Raw genomic sequence first — 15,192 nt, 5'->3', positions numbered from 1 at the left:
TCATTACACTTTAGGAGACTGTACCTACAAAATTCCATATATTTTATATCTAGAAAAATGCTTGGGGTTCTACATCCTATTTTGGATGCAGTTCCTAGTATTGGAAAGGCAAGCAGTCCTACGGAAATGTCATACTCTTGCCTTCAGAAATGAGCAGCAGAGAAAAATTTGAAGCCCAAAAGTAAGAATGATCCCTTACTCAGATAAACCCAATTAAAGTCATGCTCTAGAGCAAAAACAAACTACTGCTTAAGTCTGCAGACTGATCTAGCAGGGGAGAAAAGAAAATACACCTAACTTAAAATGTGTATTTCTGTTCTTTTGATACTTCCTCTTAAAGCTAAACATGACATTTAATATGCAAATAGCGTTTTTCTGAATGAGTTCGCCAAAGACAGTCTATTCACTGGAAGGTGGTGGGGTTTTTGAACTAAGAGTTCATCTCCCCGATAGCAAAACTTGCAGGATCTGAAGCAAACTCTTCCTTTCAGATTCAACACAGAATCTGAAGCAAACTTCATTAATTCAGTTTAAGCTGAACAGAATTTTTTTTTTTAATGTCTCCAGTGCCATTGTGCATTAATGCTATATATGAATGACAGGATTTAAACTATTCAGAAACATGAAGAAAGTAGTTCCAGCAGTTTCCAGACCTCCTCCTTTTCAGATTCTTCAGGAAAATTTCCTAAATAAAAGGAAAGTAAAATCCGACAGGGATTCTGCAGGCAGGAGAAAATAAAGCTTTTTGCGCTAAGTCCAAGAGCAAAGGAGGAAAATACCATGCCTGTCTAGCAGGCCACAAAAGTAACAGCTCTGTAAGGGCTTTACAGATCTACCTAACAATGTATTATTAGCCTCGCTTTTTAAAGTAGTTTCTTGCAATTTATAGTAGGATAGCTAGGAGGCAAGTCTAAAATGCCCCCAGTTCCCAGTGTAAATAAAGTGCAAGTTATAATTGCAAACTGATGGTATTAAAGCTGTCCCAATGACCCTGACTTAAAGATAAAGTCATATTAAAGACTCCAAAATACTTCAGGCAAAACCGGGCCTTATCTACATTAATCACCTTTCAGAACTACAAACCATACGATTAGTTTTCAAACAGAAACTCTTGTGTATATGTGAGAAGGCAGCAATTAACAGCAGGGGGAGCACACGGTATTTTCATATCTGCCACTGGCCCTTCCGATGACAATGACATCAGCCCAAGCCCAAGGTTCAGTTCCAGTTCTGTTAAACACCCATAGAAAAGTCAATACTTCCATTAAAAGAATGTTAAGTATGTATTTTTAATTTTTTTCTCAATATCAATTAAAAACAGACATAAAAGCAAATGTGAAAGGCAAGCGACAATTCAAGCAGAACAAGGTAAGCTTTACAACATCCCACCTACATTCCAGTGTCAGTAAAATGTGATTATGGATTGAAGTGTTTATAGGTGCATAGTAACAAAGTTATTATCCAGAAATTTTAAGTTAGAACTTAATTTTTTTTTTAAGTCTTAGTAACCATAATAAGGCACCAAATCACAAAGTCTTCATATTCAAAAATGTAATTAGTATTCAAGGACCAAACCAGAGAAATACTGTGCACGGTCATGGAATTGACTCAGTGATCCTAACATTGCACAAAAATGTATCTGGACAGGATGTTATAAACCATGAAGAGATAGTGAGAACACTATTTAAGACAGTAATTTAGTATTTTAGAATCTTTAAAACATTTTCAAATTGAACTTTCAACTTGGTAAAAGTATTGCTACATACCTTCAAAACTCTCAAGAGTTTTAGTTCTGTGTCACTAAACCAAACCATCTTTATTCTCTATTTGTCTCATTATTCATTTTCTGTCTAGAATAATATAAGCAAACCATACATCTACAGGTGAAATTCTGATGTGATTTCACTTTGATGCTCATGCCCCCACCATAACCAACCACGACAGAAGGCCCTCTTCAAGGTGGACTGACTTTCATGGCAGAAGTCTCTTTCCTGAAGTGTGAATGACTTACAGGGCTTCCCAGTGAGATCTAAGCATCACCACAGCCCTTGTAACTACTCAAACTGAAAAAGGACAACGATCACAAACTCCACAGTGGAGTTTAGGAAGGATCTTTTCCCAGATGCCAAGAAAAGGCACCCTTAGTTATAGTATTAGAAGTCAAAAAACAAGTTTTTTGAAAAATCTATTCCGAGTAAGCCAGAAAGCGATCCCAGGTGACCACAGTGAGAAGTTATGTTTTCCACTACAAGCCTCATTCACCTACTATAAGAGAAGATAAACCTGACCTGGCTGAAAGATCAGCTGTCTTTTGAACTGGAAAACTGGAGGCTACAGCAGCAAGCAGCAGCCAGACACTGAAGGGTCACCTTAGAAAATTTAGTGGGGTTTGTATCTTTATTATACAATATAGGGGAAATTTGTCAAAGAGAAATATTGGACAGAGCTACAGACAGGCTCTGTACACTAAAAAGTACAACATAACAAGGCAAACCAGATTTCTGAGAAGTACCATGAAGGAAAAATGAGGCAGATACATGGGTTCTGGAACTGGCTAGTCGACATGGGACAAAAAAGGTGAAGAGCATGGACCCACAGTCTGGTTGATCCCTTCTGGGAAGAAACAGATAAACAACTGAGGCGGTTGAAGACAACCTCCCACTTTATTTCCCACAGTTACTGTTGGACAAGATTAGAAACAACTATATGGCAAAGAATAAAAATTAAATCACTACTCTTGGAAGATGACAGATAGCAAGATATGAATTATGATGGAGTCTGTGTCAGAAATACAGCATTAAATACATTATCTTCTGCCTATTTCACTCTGAAGTCTTTCTCTTGTTGAGGAGAGAGTCACTACTCAGATGCCAGAGTGAACAGAAGGGAAGGGCCTCCCTCATACATACATCAGAAAAGAATCAAAAATCCAGCTGGACAGCTACCACCTCCAGCACAATCAGGAAATTTTCTCATCGTTTGTCAATCAGACCTAAACAACTGCCAGTGGAAACTGTTGGAAAATTAAAGCAAATAATGTATTTAAATGTATACATCAGAGGACTACCTGCAGAGAGGAAATAATTAACGAACATAAAGGAGAAAGGGGGAGAGCTGGAAGAAGAATCTCCACATTATCCATTCAAGATCCTTAGAGAATTAGAGAAGAGGGCATCTGAAATCTAGGAGCTTCTTAAATCAAGCTGAGTTCAGAGAGAGATAACTGAACAAGAAGAATCAGCAGCAGCACTGCCATGAAACGGCTGGGATTAAAGAGCTGTACAATGGAGTGAACCTGAAAAGCATAAAAAATAAGCCTTAGATTTTACTTGTAAACAGCAGTAGTAAGGTTACAGTAACAGAGGTTAACTCAAAGGTTAGTTAATAATCCTCCAATTACAGATAGTACATTTAAGAAAATAATTCTGAACTAACTGGAAGGACTTCCAAAGAAGAGGAACATAAATTATTATAGTTTGAAAACCAGCTTGCAAACACTAGCATGAGGAAAAACTGAATGGGCTCTTAAGTAAAAAAAAGTGGATACACAAAAAGGCCCCTGCAGAGGAGGGGAAAGATCTGCTCTCCACATACTGGGCAAATCAGCCAAGAAAGAATGGGCTTAAATTATAGGAAAGACTATTCAGGCTGTGTACGAAGACAACTTTCCAACAATAACCAAAATGCCTTTCAAGAACATCTGCTGGGCCTGTCTGGCAGTGGGGAGATGGATAAGACAATCTTTTCTTGCGCATCTAAACAGATATATCTAATTTGACAATTCTAAGACTTTAATGTGGCATTTGAATCTTTAATGGAGTTGAAGACTCAGTTCTGGAGCCTTCAAAAAAGCACTCAGGTGCTTCAAAACAGAACTTCATGAGAGCCTGTCTGGCCTTGGAAAGGTGAAAAGTCCAGCTCCATAAAGACTTCTGAAAAAAGAGACAGCAGAAGCAGCCAAATTGGAAATTATGTCGGAAACATTAGAAGCGTCCTGAAAGCAGAGCGGATCTTCAGAAAACTCTGTGATAAGACAGAGGAGAACTACTGTTAACATGGGAAGAGACAATCAAGTGCTTGAATCATGTTTCATGTTCAGCCGTTGCCCTTAGGCAAACAATAATAATAGTTGCTGACATGCTCAGGGCAGCTGAGGAGTGTCCAAAGCATTTAGTGAGGCTATTAAACACAGGTCCCACAAGACTGCTTAGTATGGGCCACTGCTGCCATGCCACAAAGCTAGGGCAGATGCTTCAAAAGAAAATCACCTCCTCTCATGGTGATCTTGGACCTGCAATCAACCTCATGAGTAACTACCTCTTAGGATGCTAATACACATTACGCTGCCTAAACCAGTTCAGGAATAACCTGAAAGATCAGATGCACAACGCAAACCCAACCAGAACGCTTCAGAGAATTTACCAGAGCATGAGTTGGTTGAACAGACATTTTAAGTAGTCCTGGAGGATTTGTAAAGTATGGGCTACCACCTTTAACAACTCAGGAAAAGGATTAAAATAATCTAGCAAAACACAGACACTGCCTAGGTTTTCAGAGTAGAGGAATGTTAACACCAGATAATCAACAGAAGAACAAAGGTCCCTCAGGCCAAAGGCTTCACAAACAGTGTAAAAGAATCAAAACATGTTTTCATTTCCTTTGTTTTCCCAAGATAACCCTCTTCAGCATTTGTGGAGTAGCTACCCCAAGAGCATGTACTAGTGTTACAGTACAAAGCTGGTTCCATCCTTCTCAAGGTAGGGATCAAGAAAACTGGCATATATCTCAAAACAATCAGTACCAAACCGAGCCAGTACATTTCCTGAGGAACCGCTCTTCAAGCTTATGGTTTGCAGATCTTAACTGATATCTTATTCATATGTGATACAAGTCTCCTCCAGGTAGTAAGATGACAATTTCATAATGGAAAGTGGTTGTCACACTGCAAGTAAATCAAAGCTGATAGGTTTCCATGGAGAAGGCATCACAACAGCAGTTTCCAAAGAGGAATGACCTAAATGAGACAATCCTCAAGGCAGACAAGAAACTGCCTTCATATATACATTTATTTGAAAGAAGGGTAAAAGCAAATGACAGACTTTAGTTCAGAAAGTAAAGGAGGACTACACTGATAAAACAGGTGAGTTATGATATAAAGCCACTTCCAAGAAAACAAATCTCAGTGTCTGCTAGGTAGATAAGAAAACCAAGAGATGCAGGGTGGGCGTTCCCTGTCTGTTATTACCAGCAGATACAGAACATAGCAATGACATGTGAAAATGGAAAAATGCACAATTATTTATAATTGGAAAATAGTCGTTTGATGAGCAGACCAAGAGAAGAACAGAACATACACTGTTGTCTGAACTGTTGTGATGCCAGAAAGTATAGCAATTTGACTGTTTCACAGTCTACATGCTTAAATACACCACATTAGGCAATGCCCGTTACTGAAAAAGCAGTCTATTGCCGAGTATGAAAGCACACACTGTGGGCAGATAAATAACCATAAAACAGCATGCAGTTTGATCATAACTACCACTATTATCATTGTGTGGCTGTGTTAAAATTTATATTCTAGAATATACAGTTGTCAACAACTGTACTGGCAGTTGTTTTGTTTTTCAGAAAGCAAGCCAGGGATTTATCTGAGAGGCACTACCACCAAGGGGCACCCTGACAATTAAGTTCTCTAGATAAGAAAAGTCAAACTGGTGTTATCTAATTTGTTCTTATTCTCTCTTCACAGAGTACTCTCGTAGATATAATGTCCCAGGCTTGAAATTTATTCAACAACGGACAGTGTAGAGAGACATCTGATGAAAGCATGTAATCCTGCTGCCTTCAAGCAGGGTATCAACCCTTACAGCATTTAAAGCACTTGAAAAATACCTTCAATCAACTGTCTAGTGTTTGAAAACTCCCATTTTCACCCAGTTTTAAACCTAAATATATACAGGTCAGGGTATTGCTACCCTCAATCTGGTAAACCCTGATCATTTCCTAACTGAGGAAACTGAGGAATGACAAAACACATGGAAGACTAGAGCAATACTGTGTCTGTATTTATAAGCACATGCCTAAATTTGCATGATGGCAAACTACAACAGACTATCTCTAAGGAGATTAAAAACTACCTCTAAGGAGTACTAAGAATATCAAGGATCTCTGATTTGAGCTCTTACCTACTTTTCTATTCCCAGGTGAGGAATCTGCAAACCTTACAAGGCAGCCATGGGATTGAGATGGGACTGGAGATGCTTATTTGAGCCGTAAGAAGCAGCAGCGACTCCAGGCAAAGACATCAAAGCACTCTGAATCTCTTCAAGGGCCAGCTGTCCTGTAGATCCAGCTCAGTTCAGGAACACATTAGGAAGAATATATCTCATGGTTTCAATTTTATTTTCAAATAACCCTGGAGTTTTGTGTGTGTTTAAGAGAGAAATGTTTTTGCCAAAAACCTGTACTAACTACTTTGGTGCCTCATTGTCCGAAAAGTGTTTATTTGAAAGATAAAGAGTCTACAGTTTCACAGAAGACTTAAACCTTCAAAACTGTCAATCCTTGGTCACAGAGCTCAGTGTGTCCAGCTCCGACAAACCCCCTCTCCTGCAAAAAAAGACATCAATTCTCAGTGCCACAACTAATCTCTAGTTGAATGCCTTGGACTAGCAAACCAGCAAGATCAACAGAGAAAGTGCTTACAAAGCCAAATATAGCTTGTAGTTTAGCAAAGGTTATCCATACACATACTTCTTACCTTAAATTTTTCTCCTTAACTTCATAACGGCAACGTTGATTTGAAATCATACTCAATGTTGCTTACACTTGTGAGAGCAAAAAATGTATTAAATAGCACTGAACTACTGCCACCAGAAACTCAAGATGGCTTGTCACAGCCATCCCACCTGAAACAATAAGCAGGAAACCAAAGTTTTTTTCTGTGCTAGTTAACTCCAAGCCTTCCAGCTCATTCTTCTTGCTTTGTCTGCCTGAATATGCAAATTTCTCCTCTCTTCTGCTCTAATATTTCCTTATTTTCTCCTCCTTTCCACCCAGTATTATGGCAGAGAATTTACAAATTATCTTCATACTCTGTTCTTTGCAGATTGTAAAATCATAATTACTTCTCTATCAGAGAAGTGATATCTCAGTTATAAGAACAAGTTCATGTTTAAAGACACTTATAATAGCAGAACACCACCACGATAACGTTTATCAAAAAGAAAACAGTTTTGTGTTATAAAGCCTTAACATACAGCAATAGGCTATCATTAGGATATCAAATGACTGCATATTAAGATCTAATTGAAGAACTTACTGCAGCGCTCCCCCCTCCTTCTGCAGTGATGATTTATGGCACGTTTTGTCACTGCAATGTTCAGTAGTTTGGTACAAACACAGCATTTAACTAACAAGATGGCAGAGGCAGATATTCAAGCAAAAGCTATATATACTCACATGAGTCAGAGGTTGTAAGTCTGTTGTAAATCATACCTGATTTGTAGGCTGAAACATGTTTTCTAATATTATGTAAAAACCTCTGCTGGTTCCTACAATAATATGACAAACTAGAAAAACTCAAAACTTAACTTTTTTTTTTTTTTTATAAGACTGATTGTGTTACACTGTCATAATTCTACTTAAAATACTGATGAGATTCTCTAAAAAGTTTAGTTTTCCTTATTTCTTATGGAACTACCATTAAACCTCTTAACATCTACCACAGCCAGAACAAGCACATAATCAATGTAAATAAAACTGCATTTCTGTATGAGCATAATTGAGAGTAGTTACAGGAGGTAATTCACATCCAAATGAGTACAAGCAGAGAACATTGTAACAGCCCATTTGGGCAGGGTAAGTAAAGAATCAATTCAAAACTATGCAACCATCTAGGTGGTTGATTTGGAAATTAAAATTCCTGGCTTTGAAGAAAGGTATGCCACATCCAAATAGGTATCTGACATTCAAACAGAAATGCCAGAGCAGGGGACAAAAATCTCAGATCTTTTCATCCACTCTTTATCTTTCAACTCCCATAATACAGTTGATGATATTCCTCCAAATAAAATATACAGCACTGCTTGTAATATAAAAAAATGCTTTGCAAATTTTAAAAAGAATCTGAAGAAAGTATGCCAACATTTGCAACACCACAAACGACTTATCAAGCAACCACATACTGTTAAATACCTTCAGTTCTTTTAAGTCTCCCAAAATAAAATGTAAAGTGTCTACCTTGATAGAATAATCTTTCAGTCTGCAGACAACCTTCCTGACTCTAAGTCGCATATCAAAGTCATCATATGGTGGAGAGTCCCAAGACACACAGCACAGACAGCCTGGGGGAAGGGAAGGCTCCCCAAACAGACCATAAGTGGAAGAGAATGATGCTTAGCTCAGGATCCATCCTACCACTTTAACGGAGGATGGGCAGAGCTGATGGGCTGCTGAATCACGGGAACACTGCAGCTATTCCAGCTTCTGCAATCCTGTTTCATCCCATAAGCAGTGTGCTGAAGTTCCCATTTTCCCCTTTAAAAGACAAAATCTCTCTTCACAGTCCTGTGTCATGAAACATATTAAAGACAGACCTACAAGGATCGTGAAGTTCAAAGATGCAGAGACTGGCCGTTTCTGCTTAGAATCACAGAACCGTTTGGTTTGGGAGGAGCTTTGAAGAGCATCTACTCCAACATCTCTGCTGCAGGCAGGGACACCTTCCACTAGCCCAGGTTGCCCAAAGCCCCGTCCAACCTGGCCTTGAACCCTTCCAGGGAGGGGGCAGCCACAGCTGCTCTGGGCAACCTGTGCCAGGGCCTCACTACCCTCATAATGAAGAATTGCTTCCTTAAATCTAATCTAAATCTCCCCTCTTTCAGTTTAAAAGCCATTACCCCTTATCCTATCCCTACACCCCCTGACAAAGAGTCCCTCCCCATCTTTCCTGTAGCCCCCTCTAAGTCCTGGGAGGCCGCCCTAAGGTCTCCCCGGAGCCTTCTCTTTTCTTCTCCAGGATGAACAACCCCAACTCTCTCAGCCTGTCCTCACAGGCGGAGGACTTTTCCCCCTTTAAACTCAAGGGAAATAATATTTTCTAGACTAACATTTCTAATCAAATATTGACCAAAATATTTTGTTAGACTAAAAATGGTACATGCTTAACACTTCTTACCTCTATGTTTGCAGATTTAACACTTACTTTCATTGTAGATAATGCTACAGAATGGACAGATACTTTGCCTTTTAACTACCACAGCAGATGTATGAATAACAAACCACTTACACCATTTTATACCAGCACTTTAACTTGGTTTTAGACAAAGTGCGGAGAATTCAGCTCGGTGGGAGTAAAGCAGTCAAGGAATTGATCACCTGTGCTGACTTAAACCTGCAGCAAGATGGCCAGAAGAAAAGTAGGCAGCAAAATGCACTGACCTCACAGTATTCAGTGCAAGAATAGTTCTATCTAAAGTCCCCCGCAGCTATTAAGTAACAGCCATTTACCATACTAGTGACTATTTACAGTACAAAACTCTTACTGGTAGTTACTGCTGAATGTTTTCATTACAAAAGCCTTTATACACAAAGTTTCTTTATCAAGTGCATATAAACTGGCAAGAGTTTACACATTTAAAATAAACACTAATAGGCTGTGCTCAATAGTCCTGTTCTCAAAAAAATTACCATAAAAGAACAGTAACACAGAAGTACAATGCACAGCAGGCAATAAAAGCATGTTCATTTCCCACCTCATCTAATTCTGCAGTGCTCCTCTCCAGCTGAACTGGAAGACTACTTTCATTTGTTTTCAAGTAATTGAGAAACATTTCAGCTACTTATCAGCTCTTCAATCCTTCTTCCTTTCACACATTCCTTAGAATTGTTGCCAACAGGGTATTTATAAAAGATTCAGCCTAACAAGAATACTCTGGCAAACAATGTTGCAGAAAAAAATTAGGAACTGAAGAAGCTGTTATGTAGAGAAGAAATAAAGAGTTGGATCCTTGTTTAAACAGAAAAAATAATTTAAGTTGTTTAAATAGACACAAGAGCTGTGTAAGGGAGCACTTCCTATTCCTGGATCAGCAACTCCAGAAGCAGCCACATACCTTTCCTCTCTTGGTGGAAATGTGTGTTTATTTTGGAAGGGTTTTGTGCTCCACATCACAAATGGAAACATTCAGCTCTGTCTGAGGCCTCAGAGCAATATTTAACTGACAACACACCATATACACACCCCCACAGGAAACCTCTTTCCTCCTTACTAGTTTCTCTTTCCTGAGGCCTCACCAGCAAGTGAACATGCAAGAGCAGGTATCATCTTACAGCGAGTTAGAACTACAAAGTATATGAGTTAATTATTAGATAGGACTGTATCTCCACATTTTCCACTGTGCTAGAGAAATGACAATCAAAATTTAAAAGCACCTTGATCATAGTATAGGTTTCTAGTACTGAATAAGCTAAACAAAAGGGCTAATCTTTCCTTATCAAGTTCCACTGTTTGTCCCATCCTAGTTACTTCAAGAAAGTGCCTTCTCCTTCAAAAATACAACTGAGAGCAAGTAAGAAACACTCTCTAATCAGCAAAAAAAAGAAGCTGAAAAATCCTTCCATATCCCATCTCTAGTAGTATAATTTCTTTTTCCCCATGACCCAGTGTAAACATCTCTCATTGCTATAGCAAGCCAGTTGCAGAACTGAATGACACATACATAAAATGAAGGAATTTTTTTCTTCTAAATTACCACAAGAAACTACTTTAACTCACATTTATAAAGACCTTACCTACCAAAACCTGGATATAGTAACATTCTGCAAAAGGTTCAGCTCCAGTCTGGTTTTAATATTTGATTTAATATATCCCATACACTGGCATGCAGTACCTGCTGCAGCCAATTCACCCTGTTTTACTGTGTCGTCCTGTCTTTACAACGAATTTAACTGCTGTGCCCCACATATGAAATAAATTAACTACTAAATTCCATGATAATCCCTGTGTTGCTTTTAGTTCTAGTAGCATTTGTCACTCAACCTTGAAAATGTATCAGAATAAAATACTTGGGTGCAGTACAGCATTACAGTTTACAGTCAACTTTGAAAATTCTATTAAAAAGTTGTCAATTTTTCCCCTCATTAATTTAGAATTAATATTTTCTATATTTTAACAAATTCCTACTACCTATCGTAAGCTTGTATACATCTCTCCTAGATAAATTAAGAGAAGAGTATCAAAGTAGAAAGAAAACACTCCCATGGATCAACCTTAAAAGCAACTAGTAGTTGCTCACCAAAGGAAATTAAAAGAGTGGTCACTCATGACTAAACAGCCCCTAACCCCTGCACTGAACATGAACAGGAGAGGTTTGTTTGCTCTGAAGGCCAGGTCAACTCTTTCCTGTGAAGCCAAACTACAAAAAGGTGCATTACTGCTTCTAATAGATGAAACTATAAAAGCTAGAACTGCTTAATCTTTTATATAACTACCTTTATTTACTGTTGTCTTCTTCCCAATTTGTGTTTTATAGCCATAGTATATCATGCTTAAATACAAAGATGGGGGGGGGGAGAAATCAGTGAAACAGAGTCCCTAAATTTGAAAGAAACAAACTCACAAGCATACCTGAAAACTGAAGTTATTATGCTACTTCTAAAAACTTAAACTTGACATTTTCAAGCAATTAAAAACAAAGCTGTCACAACAAAGACAGAAATAATAATATCCCACAGAGGAAAGTGGAAGGCACTGTGTTTCAATATTAACAGAAATGAAGAGGCACTGTATCACTTTGTGAAAATGAACTTAGTTACTTTGACAGCAAAAACATCTGCCATTGAATTATGACATTAAAAAGTCATTATAATACATTATAGAACAGTGAAACCTTTCCACACAGTAACGAGCTGATACAGAGAACAAAACAAGTAATACTGTGGAAACAGAAATATTCCATTAGATAGAAATTGCTCTGATGTATCTTAATTCTGCATTTTTCAATGTACTTCAGATTTTGAAGGGCCTAGCTACCTCTGCTGCCTTCTTATCCTGAAAGCAAAATCCAGTATTACAAACTACATGAGATCTTACAGGGCTTACAGGGATCAACAGAACTCAGACTAAAATTTTCTGATTTTGTACTTTCTACGTAATGAGAATTTGGAAAGAAAAGGACAGAGTTTCAATAAATTACTTGTTAATTTCTTCATCATGTAACTTTATTTTTCTGAATTCAGTATTACTGAAGCAATTCTTAATTTCTGCTGTATAAATACATAAAAAGTGTTTCAAACATAAGTTGTTTTGTCAACCCCATATGTTAGTCTTGGCTCTTCTCTAATTCCCAGTCTTTGGGAATCTGTGAAGCTCTACTTGCCTGTCTGTCACCTAATTACCCAGCAATAAATAACTGCATATTAATTAGTTCAGAATCGTTCCACAGCCCTGAGTTCTGTGTGGTGCCATGCAAATCAAAGGACAGACTAGATAAAAGAACCATAAGCCAACAGTTGCAGAAGAGAGGCATTAGCTCGACTCTGTTCCTTACCTTTAAGGCCAGAGCTTCATTAACATTTCTCCTAGGGCACCTAGGAGAGTTCACTGCCCCAAAAAGGAGAATGCCTTGCTTATCTCTGCTGCTTCCTGGACCATGCTGCAAACCAGTTCAATTCACTTAGCAAGCAGAAAACCCACACAGAAAGAGGTGGGGGGAGAAACAGCTTTCTCTTAAGCTCAATGAATTTAGTTTACTCAGTAAACTGAGTTGAATTGTGCATGCACGGGGAGACAGTTACCCTTTTTGGTGGCAATTAGTTGTCTTCGAAATAGATAAATAACTACTAACAACTAAATGGAAAGCTACATCTGTCTTGACATTAGACAAAAGATGCCATACGTTGTGTTATGTTTCACAGAAATCCATATATTCTTGTCGAAAAGGTGTCATACGATACCCAGCAAGATAAGCAAAATAAAAGTTTATGCTGAGAATCCCAACTCTCCTCAAAGCTTTACGAACAGAACTCTCCTAGTAAGATATACTCCCCCCCTATTAAAAAGACACAAAGAATTTACAACCAATTCTTTTTTAAACAAGCTTACAAAAATATCCAATGATTCACATAAAATAAATATGAATTTACCTTTGGTTTTTTGTTCAGCAGCCTGAAAATAAAAAAAAAACAAAACAAATCAAATACTTGTCAATATTCAAAATGATACCTAATAATTGTAGGCCTAACTTTTTGCAGAAATTGCCTGCATAAATCAGGCATTAGTTCGAGCTAAGGTCTGGAGAATGTTAGTTTAACTCCATGTATTAGGAATGTAAGAATTGTGACCCTTGTCTGACTTAAGTGAAAAGCAGATGCTGTGGAGAAAGTATAAAACCTTACAAGCAGCATGACAGTACCCCCCATCTACCCACCCAGCCTCTGTCACTCCAGGTTCAGAGGCTACCTGAACTAAGCAGTGCATTTATGAACTGCCCACTCAACAGAATTAACTTGAATGAATTTGTCCAGTATCCTTTGAATCCATCCACACTCTTAACTTAGACAGATCAACTGCACATTTTGTGAAGACCAGCCTTTTTTTTTTTTTTTTTATAATCTGTTTGGAATCTACCCACTTTCTTTTTTATGATGCCTAAATTTACACTGAAAAAGACAGTGATCAATTCCAATCAACATCCTAAGGGCAATTTAAGATTAAAACTAACTACATAAATCCAGAAAACAAGGCAGGAGTATGCACACCACAGAAAACCCACAACAGCCTCAGAATCCAGTCACTTCAGTATCAGCTGAGAATAATCTTGTGAACTTTGCTTTGACATTGATGAGAAACATTCACGAGACACAGCTGTGGGAGCAGTAACAATATTAGGGGATGGTAAGAAGCTTGGGAAGTGCTAATGAACTAACAACTGTTTTTGCAGAGATTTTCTGACTGCAGGCTCACTCGAAGTCGACAGGACTGCTCACCTGTGTCAGAATTATTCACAGAAGTAAAGGCTGCAGAATCAGTATCTGTACATTACACATAAAAGTGAGTATGTCATTTAAAACAACAGGAACAAACCTTTTTCTGAGCACCTTCCTTCTTTTTCTTTTCTTCCTGCTTTTTCTTTTTCTTTTCTTCCATCAAATGTTCCTCTTCTTGTGTTTCTTGTTCTTTCTCCCTGATAAGAATAAAGATTGGGGAGAGCTTTTCAGTAAGATGAAATTTATCTAGAAGGTAAATTGCTAACTTCCTACAACTAGTGTCTAAAAAAGGCTGCTTCTAATGCTGTAATAAAAGCATTTAAAAAAAACGGTTCAAAACTTGTGACCAATGACAATAGTAGGCAATGAAAATTCAGAAGGAATAAATTTTATTTGGAACCTCTTTCTGCAATCACTCCAAAGTACTGCTTTAATATTAGCACATTCTATGGAAAGTTTAAAACTGGAAAAAAAAAAAAAAGAAAACTCAAACCAACAACAAAACCCAGGTAATGAATGCAAATTCTGTTGGCTTTAAACAGTTACAATTCACAATATACCTTAAAGATCATTATTTTCTAACTATTCTTTTTTTGATCAAACACATACTGTATTAATTTCTCATGTGCATCAATTTTGTTCTCAAAGAGTTGTAAACTAAGCCCTAGATGAATTCTAATAATCCTATTTTACGTTCATCCTATAAACTCCAGCTTTAGAATTTGCATGAATACAAGCCAAGCCTGTTTTAGTAGCATCATGGTTAAAATTTAACCTAAATTGTCCCAAATCAAGAAGCAAATCTACTTAAAACCGCTCCATCTATGCTTTCTTTGTCCATCAGGTTTAACAATTAACCTCCCCATCATCCTTCCAAATAATTATCAATAATTCATTTACTTCTCTATAACTATTTCTCTTCCTTACAGAAACAGAGAATATTCTGTTTCCGATGGGCTGAAACCATTACTATTATTATGATGTCCTCCAACTATTCAGAGTTTACTTTCAGCCTAACTTACTATTGCTTTACATTTAACTTGCCAAAGCCTGCAGTCCCATTCCCCCCCCCTTTTTTTTTTTTTTTTTTTTTATAGTTTTTGTTGTTGCTGCTAAAAAAGGCCTTTTTAGTTACAACACTCTTTGCTCCAATGTTTTATCACAACAGGTCTGCAGGTGATTGGGGGGGGGGGGGGGAATGCT

The 15,192-nt window shown here is 37.8% G+C and overlaps 1 protein-coding gene across 2 annotated transcripts in view; it reads right to left on the bottom strand.

Annotated features, from left to right (window-relative positions):
- TNRC6C (trinucleotide repeat containing 6C) overlaps window positions 1–14,110 on the bottom strand; it is a 91,592-nt gene extending 77,482 nt beyond the window's left edge. For both annotated transcript variants that reach the window (XM_026861336.1, XM_026861337.1), the window contains exons 1-2: window positions 14,087–14,110; window positions 13,147–13,168 (exon numbers count right to left, since the gene is read on the bottom strand). The gene's annotated coding sequence lies outside the window, so the exon portion shown is untranslated. The remainder of the gene's footprint in view (window positions 1–13,146; window positions 13,169–14,086) is intronic.
- Window positions 14,111–15,192: the final 1,082 nt, after the last annotated feature.

This window comes from Athene cunicularia (assembly GCF_003259725.1).
Source record: "Athene cunicularia isolate RWA chromosome 18 unlocalized genomic scaffold, athCun1 chr18_part1, whole genome shotgun sequence".
Taxonomy (NCBI): domain Eukaryota; kingdom Metazoa; phylum Chordata; class Aves; order Strigiformes; family Strigidae; genus Athene; species Athene cunicularia.
The sequence above is the reverse complement of the archived record's forward strand: the minus strand, read 5'-3'. Positions and strand labels throughout refer to the sequence as shown.